Consider the following 26,505-nt stretch of genomic DNA (forward strand, 5'->3'; position numbering starts at 1 on the left):
GTAGCTGGGACTACAGGTGTGTGCCACCACACCCAATTAATTTTTTATATATATTTTTTTTTAGAGATTGGGTTTTGTCATATTGCTTGGGCTGGTCTCGAACTCCTGGGCTCAAGCAATCAGCCTGTCTTAGCCTCCCAAAATTCTGGGATTACAGGTGTGAGCTACTGTGCCCGGCCTGTGCTTCTTGATTTAATAAAATTTGGCATTTGTGATCATGAAGTGATCACGTAAAACTTATCTCTACTGCTTCCTTCCATGTTGATGTGGTTTGACTGTGTCCCCACATAAATCTCAACTTGAATTGTTATCTCCCAGAATTCCCATGTGTTGTGGGAGGGACCCAGGGGGAGGTAACTGAATCATGGGGGCTGGTCTTTCCTATGCTATTCTCGTGATAGTGAATAAGTCCCACGAGATCTGATGGGTGTATGAGGAGTTTCCACTTTTGCTTCTTCCTCATTTTCTCTTGCCACTGCCATGTAAGAAGTGTCTTTCACCACCCCCACACCCTACCACGATTCTGAGGCCTCCCCAGCCACATGGAACTGTAAGTTCAATTAAGTAAACCTTTTTCTTCTCAGTCTCAGGTATGTCTTTATCAGCAGCGTGAAAACAGACTAATACAGTAAATTGGTACCAGTAGAATGTGGCATTGCTGAAAAGATACCCCCAAAACTAGAAGCAACTTTGGAACTGGGTAACAGGCAGAGGGTTGGAACAGTTTGGAGGGCTCAGAAGAAGACGGGAAAATGTGGGAAAGTTTGGAACCTCCTAGAGACTTGGTGAATGACTGACAAAAATGTTGATAGTGATATAGACAATAAGGTCCAGGCTGAGGTGGTCTCAGATGGAGATGAGGAATTTGTTGGGAACTGGAGCAAAGGTGACGCTTGTTATGTTTTCTCAAATAGACTGGTGGCTTTTTTGCCTCTGCCCTAGAGATTTGTGGAACTTTGAACTTAAGAGAGACAATTTCAGGTATCTGGTAGAAGAAATTTCTAAGCATCAAAGCATTCAAGAGGTGACTTGGGTGCTGTTAAAAGCATTCCATTTTAAAAGGGAAACAGAGCATAAAAGTTCAGAAAATTTGCAGCCTGACAAAGCAGTAGAAAAGAAAAACCCGGACGGGCACGGTGGCTCACACCTGTAATCCCAGCACTTTGGGAGGCCGAGGTGGGTGGATCACGAGGTCAGGAGTTTGAGACCAGTCGGACCAACATGGTGAAACCCCTTCTTTACTAAAAATACAAAAATTAGTTGGGCGTGGTGGTGTGCGCCTGTAATCCCATCTACTCAGGAGGCTGAGGCAGTAGAATCACTTGAACCCGGGAGGCAGAGGTTGCAGTAAGCCGAGATCACAACACTGCACTCCAGCCTGGCTGACAGAGCCAGATTCTGTCTAAAAAAAAAAAAAAAAGAATGACGAATGACTGAAACTATAGCCACCTCAGGAAAGCAAAATAATAGTAATAATAGCTAACATTGATTGAGTGGTTACTATGTGCCAGGCACTTTGCTAAGCACCTTCCATGCTTTGTCTCCTTTAACCTTCATAATAACCATATGAGAAGATACATTAGTATTATTACAGAGGAAAAAAGTGAGGCTTAGAGAGGGTAAGTTGACAAGAATTAGTAAGTGGCAGAATTGGAATCAAAATGCTATTTTGGTCTCCCCAAGATGTGAACTGAGGGAGCAAAACAAAATAAGAATGTGAGGGCCTCCAGGGTGGAGGTGAAACGGATCAACAGAATGAGGGTGAGGTACAGAGATAAAGTAGGTGAGATCAAGTAGTTCAGAAAATGAAGCCCACAAGCACTCGATATAAGAACCGTGTATCTCTTCAGAGCAGGGGCAGTTCGTGGGAGGCACTGTGCCAGCCAGGAGGTAGTTAGAATCTACAGGAATGCGAGGTCATAGAACCAGGATCATACAAAGTCGAGAGTGCACAGGGCATTACCCTACTGTTTAGCTGTTCGTCCTAGGGTGTCTCAAAAAGAGAAGATACACTAGAAGTTACATTTAGAGGTACCTGGCATTTGGACTTTTAGCTATATCTCTGAGTTCCAAAGAAATAAAGATATGTCTCTTCTCAGGCCCAGCAACTACTGAAATGGTTTTATTTTATAGATCTATATAGTTGACATATATTAGAAATGACTTTGTATAACCTATACCTTTACTGGCTAAGTTAGCAGAGAGAACATTCAGCTCATTAAATATTCAGCAGTATTTACTTAGTTTACAAGCTGTTGCGACTTTGCCCTGCAACAAATTAGGTTAGTACTAACCTAACAGCTTATAAAATACTACTTCTATAGTTAGTAACTTACATAGTAATCAAACTCCTTTTAAAACTGTATAGTTTTTGGCAAATTAAATTATGTTTTAAATATCTGCTGAATCCAAAACACCATGCTTACATTTTTTAAAGGTTTTATATGGTAAGTCATCTTAGGGTAGAGAAAATCTGAATTGGCCTTTCTATTTTCAGTCCCATAGTGGGGCTTGAGTCACTGTGTTCCAGGCTCATTGAATTAGTGATAATAGAAAAGGGCACAAAAAGGTTATCAGGAACCAGGGTTATCTGGTATATTTGCTCTGCTCTCCCCGGCACCTCTCAGTGGTTGCTCCTGCCTGAGCATGCTCCTCTTTTCCATCTGTGTTGTTTTTCACCCCAGCATACTGTTGGAAGGGGTGTTCAGAAGGCATTTGACTGAAGGGTACTTGGAAAGACCAAACCCAAACCACAGTAGTGACCAGATACTTAGTGGCAGCCCCAGCTGCAGGTATGGCAAGAAGTGGCCAAGGAGGGGGAATCTCCATGACCACAGAGGATGCAGTGGGCATCAGGGACCTGGCATTTGCTGTCAAAACAATCCAGCCAGGGTAACAGGTGGTGTTGCAGGAGGTGGGTGGAGTACACAGCAGGGATTTGGGGAACAGGAGATCCATGGAGATCCAGACATGCTGACAGCTCTCAGCATAGGGTTATCTGGCAGCTCAGAGCAGTTGCTTTGCCTGGAGAGGTTGGGTACTCAGCCTGGCTGAGGCTTGTCTGGGAGAATTTTCTGTGTCATTGTTGATCCTGATTGTGAGGAGCTGTAGGTGCCCCTACAGCTCAGTGGGAAGATAAAAGCCCAACAAGTTGGTCTGGAAAATTGAAGACCGGCAAGTGGGTATGGTCATAAAAATTTTAATTTTTTTTTTTTTTAATTAGAGTTCTGGCCAGGCACAGTGGCTCACACCTGTAATCCCAGCACTTTGGGAGGTCGAGGCTGGCAGATCATCAGAGGTCAGGAGTTTGAGACCAGCCTGGCCAATGTGGTAAAACCCCGTCTCTACTAATAATACAAAAATTAGCCAGACATGGTGGCGAGCACCTGTGATCCCAGCTGCTCGGGAGGCTGAGGCAGGAGAATCACTTGAACCGGGGATGCCGAGGTTGCAGTGAGCTGAGATTGCACCACTGCACTCCAGCCTGGGCGAGAAGAGTGAAACTCCATCTCAAAAAAAAAAAAAAAAATTAGAGTTCTCTTTTCATTTTTGGCCTTCCTAGACTGTGCAGGTGTCAGCAGGAAGACCAGCCATCCACTTTGGCTACGGCAGCGAGGCTTTCTGGTCAGTCTAGAAATCAGTAGGTATGGAGATTGGCTTGCAAGTACTCATCAGAGCTCCTATTTTCTTTTCAGGAGGCAGCTGTATGTAGGCCAATATGCAGACAAGGGAAGTAACTCAGGCATTTTTGGGGGAGAGGTACAGAAAGAAGAGAAAGAAACTGACTGCTGTTCTGAACAAGAACTATGACTATATGTGGTATTCTCAGAAGGGTGAGGTCTAGGACACTTGAATAATTTGGCTATACTGTGAATGATGTTACCTAGACAGAATGTTTATCCCAATTAAGTGACAGATAGGGAACAAAGGTATTGAGGGTCTCAGGTATAATGTCCTGAGGGGTCCCATGAAAGCAAAGATAACAGAAGGTGTATCTCTTATGCCTCTTAGAGCTGTACGAATGCTGTAACTTAGGGATCTATAAAGCCCTAAGTCAAGCAGAGGCACAGGTGGAAAAAGGAGCAAATTTGATAACCGAGAGAAGAATGCCTGGTGATCAAAGCAAGGAGACAAACCTGAGGCTGCCATCAGGTGCTGAGTATGAAGTTTGGCTGTCATGGGACACATGGTATTCAGTAGCGGATGGGGTGTGCACAGAGAGGAAGCCTGGACAAATATCTGAATCAGGGCCATGGCCCAGGGCTGATATTTTCTGAAATGCCTAAGGTGTGATGTGTGGGCAGGCCACTATAGTTAGAGTGACACAGACAGAGTGACAGAATAGAACAAACAGCAGAATCAGTTTAGTGTTGAGTGTGTTCATCTGGTTAGACTAATTTCCTAGTCGCAAAGATAAAACTGAGAACATGTTTTTCTCCTCTAGCCAAGTGGTCCTTTACAGGCAGATTAAAGACACCAGCTATAGATAAACACGAAAGCAGCTTTACTGCTACTTCCCTTCGTTTTCAGTTCTGGTGGGCAAGTAAGGCGTCTCCCACTCCAAGAGAGAGCAAAGGTTTATAGCTCTTGCTACTCCCAGCAGGGTGCAGGGCATGCTTATGGCAGAGAGGGGACTTGCCATCCCAGCCTCCTGCAGGCCCTACGATGGCCTGGGTCTAGCCAGAGAAGGGCAAGAGTGAGTCAGCAAGTTATAATGGGTTTAACAGTAACAGCAGGGGAGGAGTTCACGTTCTGTTTCCTCAGGCTTCCAGAAAGAAAACCAGAGATCTCTTATGTAGGACTAAGCAAGTATAATCTTGTCTTACTGAGTATAGCCAAGTATTCACAGTTTGGGTCACCGTGCATGGAACTGTTAGCAGTGGAGAATCTGTACGGGTCGGCAGCAATCTCAATTCTTGCCTCCTCTGAAGAAAGAATTCCACTGAGGGGCATAAGGCAGAGGGAGAGACCAAGGCAAGTTTTAGAGCAGGAGTGAAAGTTTATTAAAAAGCTTTAGAGTAGGATTGAAAGGAAAAGGTACTTGGAAGAGGTCCAATGGGCCACTTGAAGGACAAGTGAGGTTTGACTTAGAGTTTTATATGTTGGCATACTTCTGGGGTCTTCTCCCCTAATTCTTTCCTTGAGGGTGGTTTGTCCATATGTGTGGTGACCTGCTAGCACTTGGGAGGTGGGCATGCACAGTGTGTTTACTGGAGTTGTACTCATGCTCACTTGAAACATTCTTCCCTTTACTGGTGACATGCCACCGGAAGATCATATACCAGTTAAACTCCGCCACTTTGCCTCTTACTGCGCATGTGTGAGTTCCCAAGCCCAACTCCTGGGATCTTATCAGGAAGCTGATCACTAGTTTCAGGTTTCTTCTATCTATAGGGAGACTGCCTTTCCCTGGAGCTGGCTGCAACCAATTATTATTTTAGAGAGACAGTTAACAATGGCCCGACCATTACCTGATGGTCACCTGACTTTCCCCGGTGGGGTGTGCGGGCCCTCTTCTGTCCTGTTTGTGTTTGACTAGCTACCTACTGTAACAGGATGACCATATAATTTATCATTCAAACTACTAGACACTTTTGAGAGTGAAGGGGGGCACTATTAGTTATGTTGGCAAAACAGGTGTGGATGTGGCTATCTCTGGATAATCAATATCTACAGCCACCCAACTCATATATGATAACCCAATCCTTTCCATTTTTTCTAAAAAGCTAGCCATGCTCTTAAATTAAAACACAGCATTTGAGTCTAAAGTCGGATTGCCAGTTAAAATACAAGATGCTCTGTTAAATTTGAATTTCAGATAAATGAATACTTGTAAGTATAAATATGTCCTAAATATTTCATAAGACATACTAAAAATTATCACGGTTTATTTGAAATTCAAATTTAACTGGGCATTTTGTATTCTTATTTGCTGCTGACAACCCTAGTCTAACTATGGTTAGACTAGTTTAACTAGTCTAAAGTTAAACCACTGTGTTGTATTCAATTCTATCATCCTGCTTACGATGTAAGTCTTTTAGGCTCCAAGTGATTTAGGACATAGTCTGGTTAGCAAAAGGAGAAAACTGAGGCATCTGTTCCAATTGGACCAGTCACCTGAGCCACTAAAATCAGTTTTCTTAAATGTCACTGAACTAGGAATAGGCTGGGACTAAGTCCCAGTGCCTGGGGTGAACCAGGCCAGCAGGTGAGTGTCCTCAGCTGTGGGACAAGGAGCTTAGTAGATAAGCATCTTTTCCCTTCTCAATGTCCACCTTTGCTTGATCTCCTAGGCCAGCGGTTCTCACGACTCAATGTTCACCTTTGCTTGATCTCCTAGGCCAGGGGTTCTCACCACTCAATGTCCACCTTTGCTTCATCTCCTAGGCCAGCGGTTCTCCCCACTCAATGTCCACCTTTGCTTGATCTCTTAGGCTAGCGGTTCGCACCCCTGGCTGCATATTAGAATCTCCTGCGGAGCTTGTAAACCCACTGATGTTTGAGCCCCACTCCAGACCAATTAGATTGGGATCTCCAGGGGCAGGCTGTGGCATCCATGGGTTCCAAAAGGTACCCAGGTGATTTTAAGGTTCTAACGAGAACGATTGTCCTATACCCTCACTCTGTTCCCAGTGGCATCAGTTCTTCTTATTTCTTCTCCTTTAAATGCCCTCCTTGTAGTACTGGACATTTTATAGCCCAGAAAATATGACTGGAGCACCTGTTCTGTGTTAAAATGGTGGCATGGATGGGATTTGCCCAGAAGGGTTCCTTGTCCTTCTATGACCTTGTCTTGTGCTGACTCCTGGCTCTCTGCAAGCCTCCCTTCTCCTCCCTCCTGCTTCAGCCTGTCTTCAACTTTGGCTTTCCTTGTCTCCTCCTTCATTGCTTGTAACACATCAATTTCCATTTTGCAGCTGACTTCCTTTCAGACCCATCCAGTGGCTGTCCTCTTGGCTTGGACTGAAGACCCCCTCTGGAGAACTATCTCTGCAGCCTATACTGATGACACTGGCCACTGTCCAGGGCTCCACCCCAGCGAGTCCAAGCCCCAGACATTTAGCCTCAGAGAGAATCCAGATTTTGCATTTCCAGTGCAGGGATTGATGGAGCCTTCAAGGATAGTGTATCAAAGTGCCAATTTCTTTCTAACAAGCTGGGGAGGATACCGCTGACAGCAGCAGAAAGGGGTAGCAGTGGTTTGCTTTCCAAATGGTAATAAGAAGGGCCTGGCAGTGGCACCCTGTCCACGCATCATTAAAAATGGACTCTCCTGCTTCATTTGGAATTCGACCCAATGAACTTGAATAAACTCTGGACAATGACCAGCACAGAGCTCTGAGCAGGATACAGCAAGATTATTTGCTTCACTCATCCACTGAGTACCTACCATATGGCAAATACTATGCTATATGCAGAGTGTACACTGGTGAGTAAAACAGATATGGTCCCTGGAGCCTATGAATCTTACCATCTAGCCACAAATAATAAAAAGTAAGAAGAATCTGAAGGAAAACTGGGACAGAAATGATCTTAGCCAAAAGGCCGAGAAGAGATCACAGTGCTTTTTAAAGGTAGCATTTCACCCAGACAATAATCAGTCCCTCTGGCCTTCTTGAGGTGCAGGGCCACACATTCAAATTCTTTAATCAAACAACAGGCTAGTGCAAATGGAGCTATTTCTTTTTTTTTTTTTTTTTTGGCGGAGTCTCGCTCTGTGGCCCAGGCTGGAGTGCAGTGGCCGGATCTCAGCTCACTGCAAGCTCCGCCTCCCGGGTTCACGCCATTCTCCTGCCTCAGCCTCCCGAGTAGCTGGGACTACAGGCGCCCACTACCTCGCCCGGCTAGATTTTTGTATTTTTTAGTAGAGACGGGGTTTCACTGTGTTAGCCAGGATGGTCTTGATCTCCTGACCTCGTGATCCGCCCGTCTCGGCCTCCCAAAGTGCTGGGATTACAGGCTTGAGCCACCGCGCCCGGCCTGGAGCTATTTCTTAAACCCAGCTGTTTACACAGCAGCTACAAATCTGTTCAGAAAGAATCCCCCACCATCCACAACTGTCTATTGAGCAGATGTGCAAGAGTATTTGTCTCTCACCACCAGGGTTGCAGTCAGGACAAGAGAGCAGGTTTGAATGTCTTCGGCTCCTAGAACTTCACAAGCTGTGTCTTCAGTGCCCAGAGGCGGCTGCAACCTCTTCCCAGTTCTCCACTCAGAACAATGACGATTTTTTTTAGAGGCTTAATAAGGAAGGTTTGCATTGAATTATTAAACAATGGGCATTGAAAAATATGTTTTCTTTGACCTCTGTACCTCTAGCTTTTACCAGTCAGTGTTTTCTTGTACCAAGGCTAAGATATGTATAACACTGAAATGGATGTATTCTTATATAATATTTTACAAGCTTTTGAAAACCTGTGCCCTTTAATAAATTTTAAAACATCTTATGCCCTTCTTTCATTTTCTGAAATTCAAAATAAATTAAATATCAGGGGACACAAAAGCACGAGAAGAAAGCACTGCTTTGTTTTCAAACCAGGCCTCAAGCCACTGCCCTTGAGATTCTTGTGGGTGAGCACAAGCGCCCCTCCCCCCTCCAGTTCCTGAGACTCATTGTTCCAAATGGTAATATTAACATTTGCCATGTTCACTCGTGGATAACTTTCCATTATTTCAGTTGTAAACATTTCCTATGTGAAATAAAATATGAGATGCGACCAATGAAACAATAGAGTTTAAACAAATCAAACAAGAATTTTTGCAAGCAAAGGAGCATCATGCCTTTGAAATGGCCACTTTTGGGGGCCATGCTTCTAGGGCTAAAATACACATGCTTCTAGGGCTAATACCTTGGCTCCAAAAATTGGGAGGTGCTCATTTAGTGCAGCGGAAAGGAATATAAGCTTCGGAAGCAGGTGATCTGGATGCAAATCACATTCTGCCACGTTTTAGCTGTTGCCACTTTGACCTAGTTGTTTAACTTCTTTCTGAGCCTCAGTTTCCTCAATGGTAAAAGGAGAAAAAAGATAAGAAAAAATGAATGCAAAATGTCTGCACATCTCAGGAAGCTAGTAGTTACCAAGATTAGAACTATCACTAATGATATGTCTTTTCCTTAGAGATCTTTTAGGTGTATATATATATATATATATAATCTCATGTCTTTGGTCTAATTAAGAGAATAGAAGTGGATAATAAATGGCTAGCCATTCTAGTTTTAGTGGGAAAAAAACTGTTGCTATAGTCACTATCCTACAATTTTATGTGGTTCGTTAAATGACTCTGAAGTTCACTCCAAAACATGTTTCCTAAATGTTCTGAACGACCACATTCTCCTTAGAATTGTGCACAGACTGGCTGGGTGGCCACTTTGAAGGGATTCAATTCCTTTGAATGTTTAAGTAAGTTGTTTGGTGTTAAAGAAATTCTCTTTGTTTTATGGTCACACCACAAATATGGACCCTGTAAAAAAGGCTTAATTATTGCAAATCTGCCTTGTCATTTCCTCTGTGTCCAGATATATGCCTTTTTAGAATAGTGATGTGTAGTGAGCAGATTTTTTTTTTCCTTTTTAATTTTTTTCCCTTTGATTCCTGAACCTTTGTCATCGACACAGGAAAATTAGACCCAGTCCCTGCTACTAAAAGCTACCACGATCATTCCACAGTTTCACACGCTTTCAGGTTTCCATTTTCCTTCTCTCACCCCAGATGCCTGGCATACGCGATAGCAGCAAAAACAAAGTCTGTTGCATTTTTGGAATGTTATTAACACTGAAGCAGCCCAGGGATTGCAACAGCTAAGATAGGGATCCCCACCCCCAACTTTTTTCTCACTAGAGAGCAAAGAGCAGCTCTTAAATCCAGAGAGCAAGGAGCACTTTGTCCAGAAGAGGCACCCAAATGCATTGAATGCACTGATTTCCCTCTGCTTGCCACCCCAGCCTTCACCACCCCATCTCGACTTTCCTACAGGAAAACCATGTTAGGTGTTAGACAATGATGCTACACAATAGAAATATAAATCCAGTGTTTGTCTAGGATAATATAAATGGTACTGCTGAACTCCACCCTTCCTTCCATTGACAACATCAGAGAGAGAGAGAGTTAGTGAGGGGCAAAATCTTCTGTGATTGTCTCTGTATGGATGTTGAAATTGCTTCCCCCCAGGGTCTTCTAGGGTTTTTAAGCATAAAGGTGTTCATCCAACTGAAAAAATCGTATGTCTATAAGCAATTTGAGAATAAGCGTGTCTGGCAATGCACATTTTTTTAAGGACGAGAAAATGCAGCATGAAATGTGTTTATGTATGCTGCGTCGGGGAACTTCTGAACCTATCACTGTCATCTGGAAGTCTTTAAGAGGGAAGCTCTTGAGGCTGTTGGATTATAAAAGTCATTCTCTCATTTCTGGGACTTAAGGACATGTCTCTGAGCATAACAAATGTGCGATCCCAAATGAAGGTGCTTTGAGCTTAACGGAAGAAAGGTTTATCTTCAACACTGACACTTCTACTTCTCTAATAAAATCATATTGTGCCTCTTTTTTTTATTAAAAGGTTTCTTTTTTTCCTAGGGCTGATGGGATTCATCTCCTAAAGCTGGTGTGGTTGGCAGTAATAGGCCTGAGTAGATTTAGCTAGTATGATCAGGAGGTTGGTTACAGGGGAATTGAGAAAATAAGTAAACATATTGAGAATGATGGGAGCCAGGCCACTCACTGTTGGAGAGATCTGCATTTGAGGAGTTACAAATATAGAATGAAAGAAGGCTAGAATAAATGCTGTGGTGTTGGAATAGAACTGAAAGTATTAGTGTGAACTCCTGATCTTTAACGTAAATACATGACAAAGATTTATGTGTATTGTGTGTGTATATATAAATATATACATATATAGAGATACACATATACATGCGTAGACATATCTATCTATCTACCTACATACCTAATTTCCTAGCTCTATCTCCACAGAGTGCCTGAAAGTAAAGGCACCCAAGTAGCAATAAGCATACATAGCATCCACATCATGGCTTCTAGATATTATTCTTTATTAAAAGGAAATAGGACTCCATCAGGAAATGGCTGATTCCAGGATGTGGTAGGCTTAAAACTGGCCCACTCGAAGATACCTACATCTTAACCCCTGGAATTGTAAATGTTACCTTATTTGGAAAAAGGATTTTTGCAAATGTGATTAAGTTAAAGATTTTTAAATGAGATTATCCTGGATTAGGCAAGTGGGTCCTAAATGCCATCACAAGTGTCCTTATAAGAGAAAGACAGGGGGAGATTACAGACAGAAGAGGAGACAGCGTGACTATGGAGGCAGTGATTCAGTCACAAGTCAAGGAGTGCCAGCAGTTACCCCAAACTGGAAGGGGCAAGAGATAGATTCTCCCCTAGAGCCTCTGGAGGGAGTGTGGTCCTGCCAATACCTAATTTCAGCCCAGTAATACTGGTTTCAGACTCCTGGCCTCCAAATTTTTAAGGAAATAGTTTCTGTTGTTTCCAAATCTGCGGTAATTTGAAACGGCAGTCAAAGGAAGCTAATATACAGGCGTGGGGCAGGGAATGTCCAAGATGAGCCTGGAGCATCTTCTTGGGCCAGAAAGTGAGGTGATGCTCAGGATGAAAAAGGACACAGGGACCAGCCTGAAGGGACTTCCACGGGCCAAAGTGAGGGCAATAAAGAATCAAAGGGAATATCAAGAATAAAAGACAGGTGCGGTGGCTCATCCCTATAATCCTAGCACTTTAGGAGGCTGAGGCTGGTGGATCAACTAAGGTCAGGAGTTCGAGACCAACCTGACCAACATGGTGAAACCCCATCTCTACCAAAAAATTACAAAAATTAGCCAGGCATGGTAGTATGTGCCTGTAGTCCTAGCTATTCAGGAGACTGAGGTGGGAGGATTGCTTGAACCCAGGATGTTCAGGTTTCAGTGAGCCGTGATTGTGCCACTGCACTCCAGCCTGAGCAACAGAATGAGATCCTGTCTCAAAAACAAGAAAGCAGAGAGAGAGAGAGAGAGAGAGAGAGAGAGAGAGAGAGAGAGAAGAAAGAAAGAGACATGGAATTAGAATATCACCATTTGGCAACCATCAGAATGGAAATTAATTTGGACAAGAATCATCAATGGATGCAAAAAGTAGTGGATGACAGTTTGATGAGAAACGGGATCTTTACATCATCTCACAGTATCTTCTAACAAAATACTTGTTAACTCTTATTACTCCTTTTTAATTTAACATCACCAGTAATGAGACAAATGGACATCATGTACCCTTGATATGATAGACTGAGAACAAAGCATTACTCTGTGGTGTTCCTGCCAAAAATGCATGACCTAAAGCTAATCATGAGGCAGTATCAGACAAACCTGAACTGAGGAGTACTCTACAGACAACTACAGACCCTTTGAAAATGTCAAAGGCATGCAGGACAAGGAAAGGCTGAGAAACTGTTCCAAATTAATTGCTTCCAACAACCAATCCTTAACTGCATTCTGGACCCATAAAGGATATTATCAGGACAGATGGTAAAATTGGAAGTTTATTTGTGAATAAGTGGTAACATTGTATTGATGTTTTTACTTAGTTATGCAGGAGAATGTCCTGCTTTTAGGAAATGCACACTAAGGTATTAGATAATGAGACATTATGTCTGCACCTGCCTCTCAAATTGTTCAGCATAGTAATGTATAAAAATACGCAGAAAGATTAAAAGACAAATGTGGTAAAATGTTAACAATTAAGGAATCGAGGTAAAGGGCATATGGGAGTTTGTTGTAGCATTCTTGGAACATTTTTGTAAGTTTGAAATGATTTCTAAATGAAAAGTTAAAAAGAAAAAAAGATAATTATTCTACCATGGTACCCTGTAACTTTCATTCAAAAAGTACTTATGGAATTCCCATTCAGAAAGTGAAAGGGCGTTGGAGGAAAATCCAGGGCACCTGGTTCTGCCACTCTCTGGGTCCCCTTGGGCAGGTAACTTAACCTCTTGGAACCTCCGTCTCCTCAGCTTTATTATTCTCTGCTTTTCTACACCTAAGGCAATTGATTTCACTAGTTGGTTTAGTTCTGATTTAGAAGGAACCAACAATGGCATAGTTAAAAATCATTACTGTGGAATGGGGAGTGGCTGCTAGTGAATAATTGAATGTCATTTCTTTTTGGAGGCAAAAATGTGCTAAAATTAGATTGTGGTGATGGCTGAATAACTCCATGAAAATAGTCAAAAACATTGAATCATGCACTTGAATGAGTGAATTATTTGGTCTGTAAATGATATCTCAAGAAAGCCGTAGAACTCATTGCTGTTGCTTTTCTCACCCCACAGCCAACCGTGATTCTATAAGGTTAGACCGAAGAAGCCTGTGACGTAATGGTGATGGTTTAACAGCTGGGTGAGTAGAGAAGACATTCTCATTCCAGAGGCAGGGTGCGAAGGAAAAGAGCAAATGCTAAAGGAATATTTCCCAATGGCCGAAGGGAAGAGTGTGAGGGACACTTCAAGTGCCTGCCCCTAGCCTCTGTCATCATCCTTTGCCCTCTCACTCTACAAGGTCCTTGGCTGATCTGATCCTTTACTGTGGTTTCAACTTCCTCCCATAGGTTGGTGACTCCCTGTGTGATTTAGGATTACATGTGGCTGCAAGAGGAAAAGGAAACTAAAATGCTGGGAGCTTAAGAGCTTACGCAAAAGCTAAGTTTTAGAATGTCTTTTTCTTTCTCACACAATGTCTGAGTAAACAGTCCAGAAGCTCTGTGAGGTCTGAGATGGTCTCTCTGGGCCTCCCTTTACAGCCTCAGAGGCTGAGTGCTGAGCAGCTCTCGGAAGCGTGATTCCCATAGACAGCCTGCGTGGTTCCTTCCGGAGTAGAGCAGTGTGATGGCCCTGCCCAGGACCCTTCTCTCTTGTCTTCTTTAAGTGGTCTCATCTGTGTTGTCCAAGATGGCAGCATTTATCTTCCAGGAAGGAAAATGGCAGAAGGGACAGAGGCAGATGAAGGGGCGCAGGGTACACGTGGGCTGAATCTTAAGTAAGGTTTTCAGAACTTCGCATTGTCTTAGTCATGTGACCAGACTCAGCCTTAATCATACATGTCTTAGTCATAGGACCATACTCAGTTGCAGGTGAAGCGGGGAAATGTAGTTTTTATTTCAGATGGCCATGCACCCTGCCCCCCACAAAAAAGGGAAGGGAGGGAAGGAATCCTATTACCACGAAATAAGAATTAACTAATATTAGGGGACAACTAGCAGCCTTGGTTACTATTTCCAATCTATGCTTCTAGTGCACACCCATATATATAGTCAATTGTCTCCTGGACACCTCTACACTGATGACTCACAGACAGCGAAAGCAAACCAGCCTGAAAGGGAAAGCACTGTGCTTCCCCACCTACTCCCATCCCAGACTTGCTCCACCTCCTGTAATCACCACCTCAGTGAATGGTAATGTCATTCATCTACTTGGATGAGAATCATCTTAGACTCTTTCACTGCCTTCACTGCCTGTCCTCTCCCCCTGCCCTGAGAGTGCCACCCCTGCAAACCTCCTCCTCCTCATCCCCATGACTTTAACTGAGACTCATTTTTTTACGGGTCTGGATTACTATGGGGGCCTTAAACTGGATCTCCTACCTGCAGGTTGTCCCCACTACAGTCCTTTCCCTGCCTTGTGTCCAGAGTGCTCTTGGTGAAGAGAAACCTAATTTTCACCTACCCCTCCTTCAAACTCTTGGGTTTCTCCATACCTTTGGTGGTAAAGGGGTTTCCCCGTACCTTTGGTGGTGAAGTTCACTCTGTTTAAGCATAGCACCCGAGGCTCGTCAAGATCTGGCCTCTGCCTGCCTCTCCTGCTCCATATGCTACCTCTCCCCGCCACACAACCTTTGATCCAGTCCAGTGGTGCTGAACTATGGGCAACAGTTCCCTAAACAGTCAGCTGATGCACGCCACTCTGCCTCTGCACAGCTGCCCATTCAGTCTGAAATGACCTTCCCATTTTTGTCTAATTCCTACTTCTTCAAATCTCGGTGTGAGCAGCACTGCGTCCCCAAGGAAGATTTCCTGGGTTCCCCAGTCCAATGCAGGCATTCTTCCTTTTACTGCCCTAATACACCATCCATAATTATCTCGGTACTCATGTATTTGTATATCTTTCCCACTATATTACAAACTCTTCAAAGGCTGGGATCTTGTCTTTTTTTTGCTTTTTTATCTCATATGCCTGGCACATGAATATTTGTTGAGTAAATAAATATGCCAGGCTCAATCCTACACATGCTTATATGTCATTTATATGGGGAAACAGGCTCAGAAGAATTGCATGACATGTCAAAGACCACAGCGCTAATAGTACAAATGGAAATTAAATCCAATATTTGTGCCTCCTTGTGTGTTCCTACTTAGACAAATAATATTTATGGCTGTTTTGAATTGAAATATGGATGCACCCACTTTGGAGGTGATTAACCTTCATCCTAAGTCTATTTTCAGAGGTGTGTACTTCTCTTCCTCCAAATTCTTGAGTCTACGAACACATTTCTAGGGTACTTACAAAAAACAGAGTCTTATCCAGGCATGGGGGCTCACGCCTGTAATCCCAGCACTCTGGAAGGCTGAGGCAGGTGGATCACCTGAGGTCAAGAGTTCGAGACCAGCCTGACCAACATGGTGAAACCCCGTCTCTACTGAAGATACAAAATTAGCTGGACATGGTGGCACATGCCTGTAGTCTCAGCTACTTGGGAGGCTGAGGCAGGAGAATCGTTTGAACCCATGAGGCGGAGTTTGCAGTGAGCCGAGATTGCACTATTGCATTCCAGCCTGTGCAACAAGACCAAAACTCCATCTCAAAAAAAAAAAAAAAAAAAAAAAAAAAAGAAGAGTCTAGGCTGAGCACAGTGGCTCATGCTTGTAATCCCAGCACTTTGGGAGGCAAAGGTGGGAGGGTCACTGTGCCCAGTAGTTTGAGACTAGCCTGGGCAACATAGTGAGACCCGCATCTCTACAAAAAATATTTAAAAATTAGTGGTGTGTGCCTGTAGTCTTAGCGATGAGAGAGGATTGCTTGAGCCCAGGAGTTCAAGACTCCAGGGAGCCATGATTGCACCAATGCACTCCGGCTTGGGCAAGATAGAGTCTAGAGTCTTTGCCTCCTTCTGGAAAAGTGTTTTCATTGTTCTCTACCAGTGGAGTCTGTTTCTTTACTCCTCCACTCCTTCAATGAACATTTGTTAAACACAGCTCTGTGTTAATGCCTAATTGACACATAAACATGCAGAAACTAAGATGTTTCAGACATTATCAGAACCTTTTAATCTTTTTGTTAGAGCCAAGGAGATTCAGCCTTGTCTAAGGATACAGTTACAAATGAAGAACAAGGAGCAGGACTGTATGTGCAAGTTCAAGATTGCATGCTATTATTGTTCCTTCTGAAGCAAAGCAAGTATAATCCTTGTACTGGAAACAGGTTTAAGGTACAATAAACAATGTGCTTCCTTATCTCAGAAGCACAAAGGTGGTTCAGCCAGTTGTTTACCACTCAGGTATCCCTTATTCAGCAGTTTTCGTACAAAAATGCTACCTTTTAAATTTCCTAATGCTCTGCCCTCCCAAAAGGTAATAAGAAATAGAAACTGGGTACTGCCTAAATGAATTCACTTGTGTGGAAAACAAAGTCATTTTTATATACTCCTGCAATGTGCATTTGACTACAAGCCAGAACATTTTACACAAGCAGTGGAATTCATCTCTTGAAATTGATTCAGGTTTTCTCTGATAGGAGGGGCGGGAAAGGAAAATGAAAAGCACGTGATTATAATTGCACTTGGAAGCAGTCCCAGTTACAAGAGCAGTTCTTTAAAATTATTCTTTTGGTTTCATCTTAAATTATCTTAATGGGAGAGTAAAGTTTAGTAGGAACAAGGAAAAGTGGGAAAAGGAAACCTGGGAGCTTTTTCTTTCCTTTCCTTTTCTTTTCTTTCTCTCTCTTCCCCTTCCCCTTCCCCTTCCCTTCCTTTCCCTTCCCTTCCCCAGTCTATCACCCAGGTTGGAGTGCAATGGCATGATCATAGTCCACTTCAAGCTCAAATTCCTAGGCTCAAATGATCTTCCTGCCTCAGTCTCCCAAGTATCTGGGATTACAGGTGTCCACCACCCCAACTAGCTTTTTGTTATTATTATTATTTTTTTTTTAGTAGGAGTCACTGTGTTGCCCAGGCTGTTCTTGAGGGCTCAAGCAATCCTCCTGCCTCAGCTTCCCAAAGTGCTGAGATTACAGATGTGAGCCACTGTGCCCAGCCTGGAAGTTTTTATTTATTCATTCAATAAATATTTAGCACCCACCACATGGAAAGCACCACATTGGGACCTGTGGAAACATGTTGATTAGTCAGATGAGAGGTCTACCTTCAAGAGAGCACAATACTGCAGGCAAGTTAATACATACACACACACACACATATTATCCTCATTAATCTAATTCAGTCTTAAAATTTTTGCTACCTAAATCCAAGAACTAAATAGATTCAGATACATTTTAGAATAAATCCATCTCCACCCCAACTTTCACTACTTGCTTTATAAAACTCAAGAACCTCCAGTCATCAGTACTTGGACTCACCATTCAAAATCAGTCTCCAAATTCAGGAACCTGGTCGGTGTGGCTGGCAGGATACTTTAGTACTATGTAAACATGATAAGGGCTATAAGAGTGGCCCCAAATACCATGAAGCTTGGAAGAGTGTGAGACAGGGGTACAATCTGGTGGAGAATATATTTACCTTTGCCTTGAGCAGTGGGTAGAATGTTTCATCACCAACCCCAGTACCGTAACATGTCAAAGACCACAGCACTAATAGTATACATGGAACCTAAATCCAACGTTCACGCCTCCTTATGTGTTCCTACTTAGACAAATAACAACCTCAATCTCAGTGCCCTCTAGCAATCCTTTTATTTCTCCCCTATATGTCCCTTCCCCAACACTCCCCTTTCTAAGCCTTTCACCACTCTTCCAAGTCCCCTACTTCTACTTTCCTCCATTCACTCTCAGAAAATGACCTTCCCTCTTACTTGATAGAGACAGTGAGGACTGCCAGCCCTGCATGACCTCGTTTTCCTGACCACTTTCACCTCTCCCCAGTAAAACCACCCACCTTTCTACATTTCATCCATCCTTACTGAAGCCATCCTTCCAGCATTAACAAGAATTCTGGACAGAAATATAGTTATAATTAAGCATTAATCAGGCTGCACGTTGACTCACTTACTTGTAACTGAAAGTCACGTAACACTAGATACTAACCATTTGTATCCCTATTATGCCAATAGATAGAATTTCTGACATTAGAATCATAAGGCTTTCATTTAAGAGTTGTTTAAGCACGGCCGGGCGCGGTGGCTCAAGCCTGTAATCCCAGCACTTTGGGAGGCCGAGACGGGCGGATCACGAGGTCAGGAGATCGAGACCATCCTGGCTGACACGGTGAAACCCCGTCTCTACTAAAAAATACAAAAAAACTAGCTGGGCGAGGTGGCGGGCGCCTGTAGTCCCAGCTACTCGGGAGGCTGAGGCAGGAGAATGGCATGAACCCGGGAGGCGGAGCTTGCAGTGAGCCAAGATCACGCCACTGCACTCCAGCCTGGGCGGCAGAGCGAGACTCTGTCTCAAAAAAAAAAAAAAAAAAAAAAGAGTTGTTTAAGCAGATCCTAAATTCCAGGAGAACAGCTAACAACCAGTTTAGGGGCTCTCACGGAGGAATCAGTTCAGCATGAGAATAGTTTCTTTAGCTCCCTATCCCAAGGCTTCATCCTGCACTCTTGGACCAGTTAATGATGACACTTCAGCCCACTCCAAAACTCTTAAAAACTCTAGCCCTAAACTTCTTGAGGAGATGGATTTGAGGTTTCCTCCTCTCTCCTTGTTCAGTGGCCTTATGATTAAACCTCTTTCTGTGCTGCAACTCAGCGTCTCAGTGTACTGACTTGCTGTGCACAGCGGGCAGCAAACTTACTACAGTTACATTATCTCATTCCCATCTCTGTTCGAATGAGATCATGAGAAGGTATGTTAGAATTTGCCAAAGAAACAGAACCAATAGGATATATATATATGTGTGTGTGTGTGTGTGTATATATATCCCAAAAATTATATATATATACATATATATGTTATGAGAATTAGCTTACACAATTCTGGAGGACGAGAAGTTCCACAATCTGCTGTTTGCAAGCTGGAGAAGCAGGTCTAATTCATTCTGAGTCTGAAGGCCTGGGAACCAGGAGAGCCAATGGTACATCTCCCAGTCCAAGGCTAAAGGCTGGAGAACCTGGGGGGCCACTGCTGTAAGTGCTAGATTTCAAAGACCTGAGAACCAGGAGCACTGATGTCCAAAAGCAGGAGAAGATGGATGTCCCAGCTCAAGAAGAGAGAGAGTAAATGCACCCTTCTTCCACCTTTTTGTTCTATTTGGGCCTCGAAGGATTGGATGGTGCCTGTGCACACTGGTGGGAGAGGATCTTCACTGTGTCCACCAATTGAAATGCTGATCTATTCCAGAACTGCCCTCACAGACACACCCAGAAATTACGTTTTTACGAGGTACCTGGCCAACTCTTAGCTCAGTCAAGTTGAAAAAAATTAACTGTCATAAAAGTAATCCCCTAGAATTTGACCTTTGAATTTCCCTTTGAATTTCTACTTTGAATTTCATCCTCTCCCAAATCTGTAGGTCTGTGACAAACACCTACTGTCATTTTTTTCTGCCTTCAGGGCATTCCTTCCTTTTCTAATTCCCGCTTCCCCTTTCCATGTGCTTTGGGCTGCCAATAATATGACTTTGCCTCCCTAGCATGGGTTGGCCCATGTCCCAAACAAGGCCAATTAGAGTCTGTTTCAAGGGTGGATATGGGCCCTGGTGGGCAGAGTCAGTTGCATTATTTTCTTTGGGATTGCACCTATCTGCCTAATATAAGCCTGACCATCTTATACAGGGTGAGTCTGCCTGAGAACAAAGCCAAGGAGAGGCTAATGCCAAGAAATACAGAGCTAGAGCACTGACAACATTGTTTTTAAAGCCTTGGAGTTTTCAGTTACGTGAGCCAAAAATTTCTCTTTTGGCTTAAGGTTGTTTGAATTGGGTTTCTGTTGTTTGCCACCAAGAATTCTGATTAGCGTTCTTATCTGTCAGTCAACTCTCCTCTCTTTCCAGTAACTTTGGTCTCTCCCCTCAAAATTAACTCATTCCCTTCACCTAAACACATGCTCCAGACTCCACCTGTTTAGGAAAACCCTCCTTTAGTCCTGCAGCCCCTGCCTGCTCTCCCTCATTCCCTTCCTAGCCACAGGCCAGAGTTGTAAGTGATGAGGTCTTCCCTAGTCTGTGGCATAATCAACAAAATTAGTAAATGAATAAGAATAATGATAATGCATTGAGGTGGTTTTTGTTTGCTTGTTTTGTTTTTAGAGATAAGGTCTCACTCTGTTGTCTGGGCTAGAGTACAGTGGCACAATCCTAGCTCACTGCAGCCCCCAGCTCCTGGCCTCAGGCAATCCTCCCACCTCAGCCCCCCGCCAGCAGTTAGGACTACAGGTGTGTGCCACGATGCCCAGCTACATTTTTTTGTATATATATTTTTGATAGAGACAGGAGTCTTGCTATGTTGCCCAGGCTGGTCTTGAACTCCTGGCCTTGAACAATCCTCCCTCTTCAGCCTTCTAAAGGGCTAGGATTATAAACGTGAGCCACCCACCATAGCCAGCCCCCCAAATCTCATGTTGAAATGTAATCCCCAATGTTGGAGGTGGGGCCTGCTGGGGGGTGTTTGGGTCATGGGGGTGGATCCCTCCTGGCTTGATGCTGTTCTTGAGACATTGAGTGAGTTTTCATGAGATCTAGTTGTTGTAAAGTGTGGCACCTCCCCACCAGCCAACACATCTTGCTCCCATTCTTGCCATGTGAGATGCAGGCTCCCCCTTTGTCTTCTGCCATGAATAAAAGCTCCCTGAGGCCTCCCTGGAAGCCAAGCAGATGCCAGCACTATACTTGTACAGCCTGTAGAACCACGAGCCAGTTTAACCTTTTTTCTTTATAAATTACCCAGTCTCAAGTGTTTTTTTTGTTTGTTTGTTTTTTATAGCAATGTAAGAATGGCTGCTATAAACATTTGTGTACAGGTCTTTGTGTGGACATATGTTTTTATTTCTCTTGGGTAAACAGTAAGGAGTGGGATTGCTGGGTCATATGGCAAATGCATGTTTAATCTTATAAAAAAACTGCCAAACTCTTTTCCAATGTTGCTGTGCCATTTTGTATTCCTATCAGCAATGTATGACCATTCAAGTTACTCCACGTCTGTGTCAGTACTCGGATTATCAATGTTTGTTTGTTTTGCCCTTTTAATGGGTGTGTGGCAATGTTTCATTGTGATTTTAATTTGCATTTCCTTAATAATTAATGATGTTTAGCATATTTTTATGGCCTTATTTGCCACCCATGTCTCTTCTTTAATGAAGGGATCTTTTGCTCATTTTACAAATTGGACTGTTTATATTCTTATTGTTTTGTGAGAGTGCTTTATATATTCTAGATACAAGTCCTTTATCAGATATATTTTTGTCATATAGTTTCCTCTTAATCTGTAGCTTGTCTTTGAATGACATTCAATGAGTAGAGTTTTAAATTTTGATAAAGTCCAATTTATCAAATGTTTCTTTTATGTTTCATGCTTTTTGTGTCCTATCTAAGAAATCTTTAATCAGTGATTTTGTTTTTAAACTATGCTTATTTAATCAAAGCATTTACATTTAGAGATTGTGATTCTTTCTTTATTGGACTTAAAGTATCTTTTTAAAATAATAAAATAACAATAATAGATAGAATTGTGTATGTGCATGCACGCATGTGCACACATTTTCGTGCCTAGTAAAATAGAGTTGACCAATGTTTCTATGTTGGCATCATAGGTCAGTTTCAAGAAACATACATGTGACAAATATTCTCTCCTTGACTAAACTTTAGTAAGGCTTCTCTAACCCCTTTCGTCAACCAGGCTTTGACCTTGGGCTTCAGTGTCCTTTCTTGTCAGAGTCGCATCACCCAGTTTAGCAAGAATCCTGTTAATTCAGTTCAGAGAGAATCTACTACTCTCTTTATCTGATCACCCTCGATATCAAATCAAATTTCTCATCCCCCGCCATCTCCTAGGTAGTATCTGATCACCCTTGTCAGCCTTCAGCAAGAATCTTGTTGAGTCGGTATAGCCAGATTCCCTTACCCCTGAGTTTTCATCTTAGTGATTTTTCACCCACTGAACCCGGACCCTGGTCCTGGCCTATAAATCCACACTTGTCCTTGTTGTGTTCAAAACTGAGCCCTGTTCTATACTGAGGACTCCTTCTCCCTGTTACGATAGTTCCTGAATGAAATCTGTTTTTGTCACTTTAACTACTGCTCAGGAATTGTATTGGGAAGTGCTACCAGAAACAACACCTCTAAAGGTGTGGGCGAAAGCACACTGAAAAAGGGAGACGAATGATGCTGTGGCAGCAGAGGCCTCGGCTGCTCCCGTGGGGAGTTCTGGAGCTTGGATGACCCTGCGGAGCTGCACTGAATAGAGGGAACGGTCTGGACTTGCATCCCTCGGCCCCTCTGCCCATCGAAGGAGATAATGTGAGAAATTAATATAAAATGTGGTGTAGAAATGGGAAAGAAAAATTATTTGAAATGTAGTGAGTTTGGCGAGGCAATCCTTCTATAAGGACAAATAAAACAAAACTAATTAGTCATTTGTGAAACCCTTCCCATGGCTCTGTGACCTCTGCGACCCAGCAACCCGGTATCCTGGCAACAGTCTCTGGGCCTTTTGCCTGGTTTGCCTCATTCCCCCAGGGTGAGCACACCACTTTTACCTGTTCTGTTTTGTCTTACCCTCAAAAGAAAAGGAATGACTATTTGTCATTGCACATGGCTGCCCTTCTAGGCCGGCAGGTCTAGGTGATAAAGAAACTGCTGAGGGGAAAGACCCTCATGCCCAGTAGCAAATCCAAGGAGATGTGGACAAGGCTTTTACAATAACTTTAATGAAGAATAACTCGGCCAGGCATGGAGGCTCATGCCTGTAATCCCAGCACTTTGGGAGGCCAAGGTAGGTGGATCACCTGAGGTCAAGGGTTCGAGACCAGCTTGGCCAACATGGTGAAACCCCGTCTCTACTAAAAATGCAAAAATTAGCCAGGCGTGGTGGTGCATGCCTGTAATCCCAGCTACTTGAGAGGCTGAGGCAGGAGAATCATGACAGAGAGACTCCGTCTCAAAAAAAAAAAAAAAGTAACTCCTGGCTGGGCACGGAGGCTCGTGCCTATAACCCCAGAACTTTGAAAGGCGGAGGCAGGAGGGCCCTTTGAGGCCAGGAGGTCAAGACTAGCCTGGGCAACATAGTGAGATCCTATCTCTACAAAATAAAAATAAAAATTTTAACTTGGTACACACCTGTAGTCCTAGCTCTTCAGGAAGCTGAGGCAGGAGGATTGCTTGAGCCCAGGAGTTGGAGGCTGCAGTGAGCTATGATCATGATCTTGCCACTGCCTTTTGGCCTGGACAACAGAGTGAGACTTGTCTTCAGAAAAAAAAAATAAAAAAGAATAACCCTTGAGTGTATGTGGGAAATGACGGTTTGCTGGTTTTAATTCACATACTTGGTCATCACCCATGCATCATTGAGCCCTCTGCTCCACTTCTCAAATCATTACAAATTGCTGTTAGTCTAAGCTGAAAGGCAGACAAAAACTTAACGTTACCTACCAAACAACTCTGCACAAATAAATACAGTAGAGGAAGGGGGGTTTTTCCTTCCCCAGAGTGGCCTAACCTCTTTTAGTACTCTCAGCAAAAAAGAGCTCCTAGCCAGGCACGGTGGCTCACACCTATAATCCCAGGAATTTTGGAGGCCTAGGCAGGAGGATTGCTTGATCCCAGAAGTTTGAGACCAGTCTAGGGCAACATAATGAGACCCCATCTCTCTCTCTCTCTATATATAAAAAGAGCTCCTGGGCATTGGAGGAATCAGGGGAGATAAGGTCAATCTGCTATCATTTTTTTTTTTTTTTTGAGACGGAGCCTCGCTCTGTCGCCCCGGCTGGAGTGCAGTGGCGCGATCTCTGCTCACTGCAAGCTCCGCCTCCCTGGTTCACGGCATTCTCCTGCCTCAGCCTCCCGAGTAGCTGGGACTACAGGCGCCCACCACCACACATGGCTAATTTTTTACATTTTTAGTAGAGACGAGGTTTCACCATGTCAGCCAGGATGGTCTCGATCTCCTAACCTCGTGATCCACCGGCCTCGGCCTCCCAAAGTGCTGGGATTACAAGCATGAGCCACCGCGCCCGGCCCCTGCTATCATATTTTTAATCTGACCCACTAGAAATGAGGAAACCAGCCTAGAATTGCTCAACTAGCTTGTGGCAAAGCCAGAATTAGACTCAGATCTCCTCCCAGCCAAACCAGAAGCCCAAGCAATCCTTGATTATCCTAGCTTCCCCACTCTCACATCCACTGAGTCACTAAGTTACATTATTTTGACTTGAAATAGCTCTCAGGCTTATCTCCTCCTTTCCAATATTCATTGCTTCTGTTTTTGCTGAGGTTCTACCTAATCTCTTGGACAGTTGCAGTAATTTCAAAACTGGTCTCTTTCCTTGGTTTATCCATTGCCAGTCCATTCTGCACACAGTAGCCAGTGTAATAATTTCTAAGCACAAATCTGACAACTCATTCCCCCACCTAAACCTTTCCACAGCTCCCATTCCTCTTCATGGTAAGTTCCATCCTTGGACTGACAGCAGTTATAACAAATGTGACTGCAAGCACAACTGATGGTGACTTTAACTATAAAGACATTTATTATTTTCTTAGTTAAACGTTCTAATATAGGCAATCTTTTTTTTTTCTTTTTTTTTTGAGACGGAGTCTCGCTCTGTCACCCAGGCTGGAGTGCAGTGGCCAGATCTCGGCTCACTGCAAGCTCCGCCTCCCGGGTTTACGCCATTCTCCTGCCTCAGCCTCGGGAGTAGCTGGGACTACAGGCGCCCGCCACCTCGCCCGGCCAGTTTTTTGTATTTTTAGTAGAGACGGGGTTTCACCGTGTTAGCCAGGATGGTCTCGATCTCCTGACCTCGTGATCCACCCGTCTCAGCCTCCCAAAGTGCTGGGATTACAGGCTTGAGCCACCACGCCTGGCTATATAGGCAATCTTAAATTTGTTTTGGTGATATTGTTGAAGACCCAAATGTTTTCTGTCCTTTCTCTCTCTCTCTTTTTTTATTTTTTTTTGAGACAGAGTCTCGCTCGTTCGCTCAGGTTGGAGTGTAGTGGCACAATCTCAGCTCACCACAACCTCTGCCTCAGACTCCTGAGTCCAGTGATTTTCCTGCCTCAGACTCCTGAGTAGCTGGGATTACAGGCATGCACCACCACGCCTGGCTAATTTTTGTGTTTTTAGTAGAAGACGGGGTTTCACCATGTTGGCCAGGCTGTTCTCGAACCCCTGACCTCAAGTGATCTGCCCACCTCAGCCTCCCAAAGTGCTGGGATTAGAGGCAGGAGCCACTGTGTCTGGCCTGTCCTTTCTCTTTCATCCTTAGGGTGAAGTTTGCATCCTCAGGCTTCTCATTCTCACTATGGTGGTAAGATGGCTACTGTAACTCTAGATATTGCATCCTCATATGACAGCATCTAGATCACAAAGGAAGGGGAGGAGCAAAGGAAGAGCTTCTGTTACAGAATTCTTCTGTTTTTAGTCAGGGAGGAAATTCTTTCCTTGATGCCTTCCTCCAGACTTCTTATATTTTAGGCCAGAATTGAATGCCGTATGCAGCCCTAAACCAAGCATTATCATCAAAAGTAAAGGGGATTGCTATGATTGGTGCTATGGTTTGACTGGGCTCTCCAAAGTTCTTGTGTTGAAAAGCTGATCCTTAATGTGGTGGTGCTGGGAAGTGTGGCCTAATGGAAGGTGTTTGGGTCATAGGGGCACCATTAGTATCAAGAATAGATTAATGCTTGGGAATGGCTTATCTTATAAGCATTATAAGCATTCCCTTATTCTTGGGAATGGGTTCATTACCTTGGAGTGGGTTCCCTATAAGAAGATGAGTTCAGCCCCCTTTCTCACTCTCCCTTTCACCCTCTATGGCCCTTCAGCCTTCTGCCACAGGATGATGGAGTAAGAAGGTCATTTCAAGATGCTGGTCCCTCAATCTTGGACTTCCCCATCTCCAGGCCTGTAAGAAATAAATCCCTTTTCTTTATAAACTACTCAATCTCTGACATTCTGTTATAGCAGCACAGAACAAACTAAGACAATTGGCTTAGGCCAATTGCAATTTATACTCTGTCCTGGGCACTCTCTCCTGAACAAAATCAAAACTCTTTTAGCAGTAAGAAGAAATGGCAAATGTGATGACAGCCCAACCTATAATGTGTGCACCCCAAAC

At 43.6% G+C, this 26,505-nt stretch overlaps 1 long non-coding RNA gene across 1 annotated transcript; it reads left to right on the plus strand.

The window, feature by feature from the left end:
* Positions 1-22,784, plus strand: LOC123573924 (uncharacterized). Its single transcript, XR_006698649.2, has 3 exons — positions 1-550; positions 13,342-13,408; positions 22,471-22,784. It is a non-coding gene; the product is annotated as an uncharacterized lncRNA (long non-coding RNA).
* The last annotated feature ends 3,721 nt before the right edge of the window (positions 22,785-26,505 follow it).

Source organism: Macaca fascicularis, chromosome 1 (assembly GCF_037993035.2).
Source record: "Macaca fascicularis isolate 582-1 chromosome 1, T2T-MFA8v1.1".
NCBI lineage: Eukaryota > Metazoa > Chordata > Mammalia > Primates > Cercopithecidae > Macaca > Macaca fascicularis.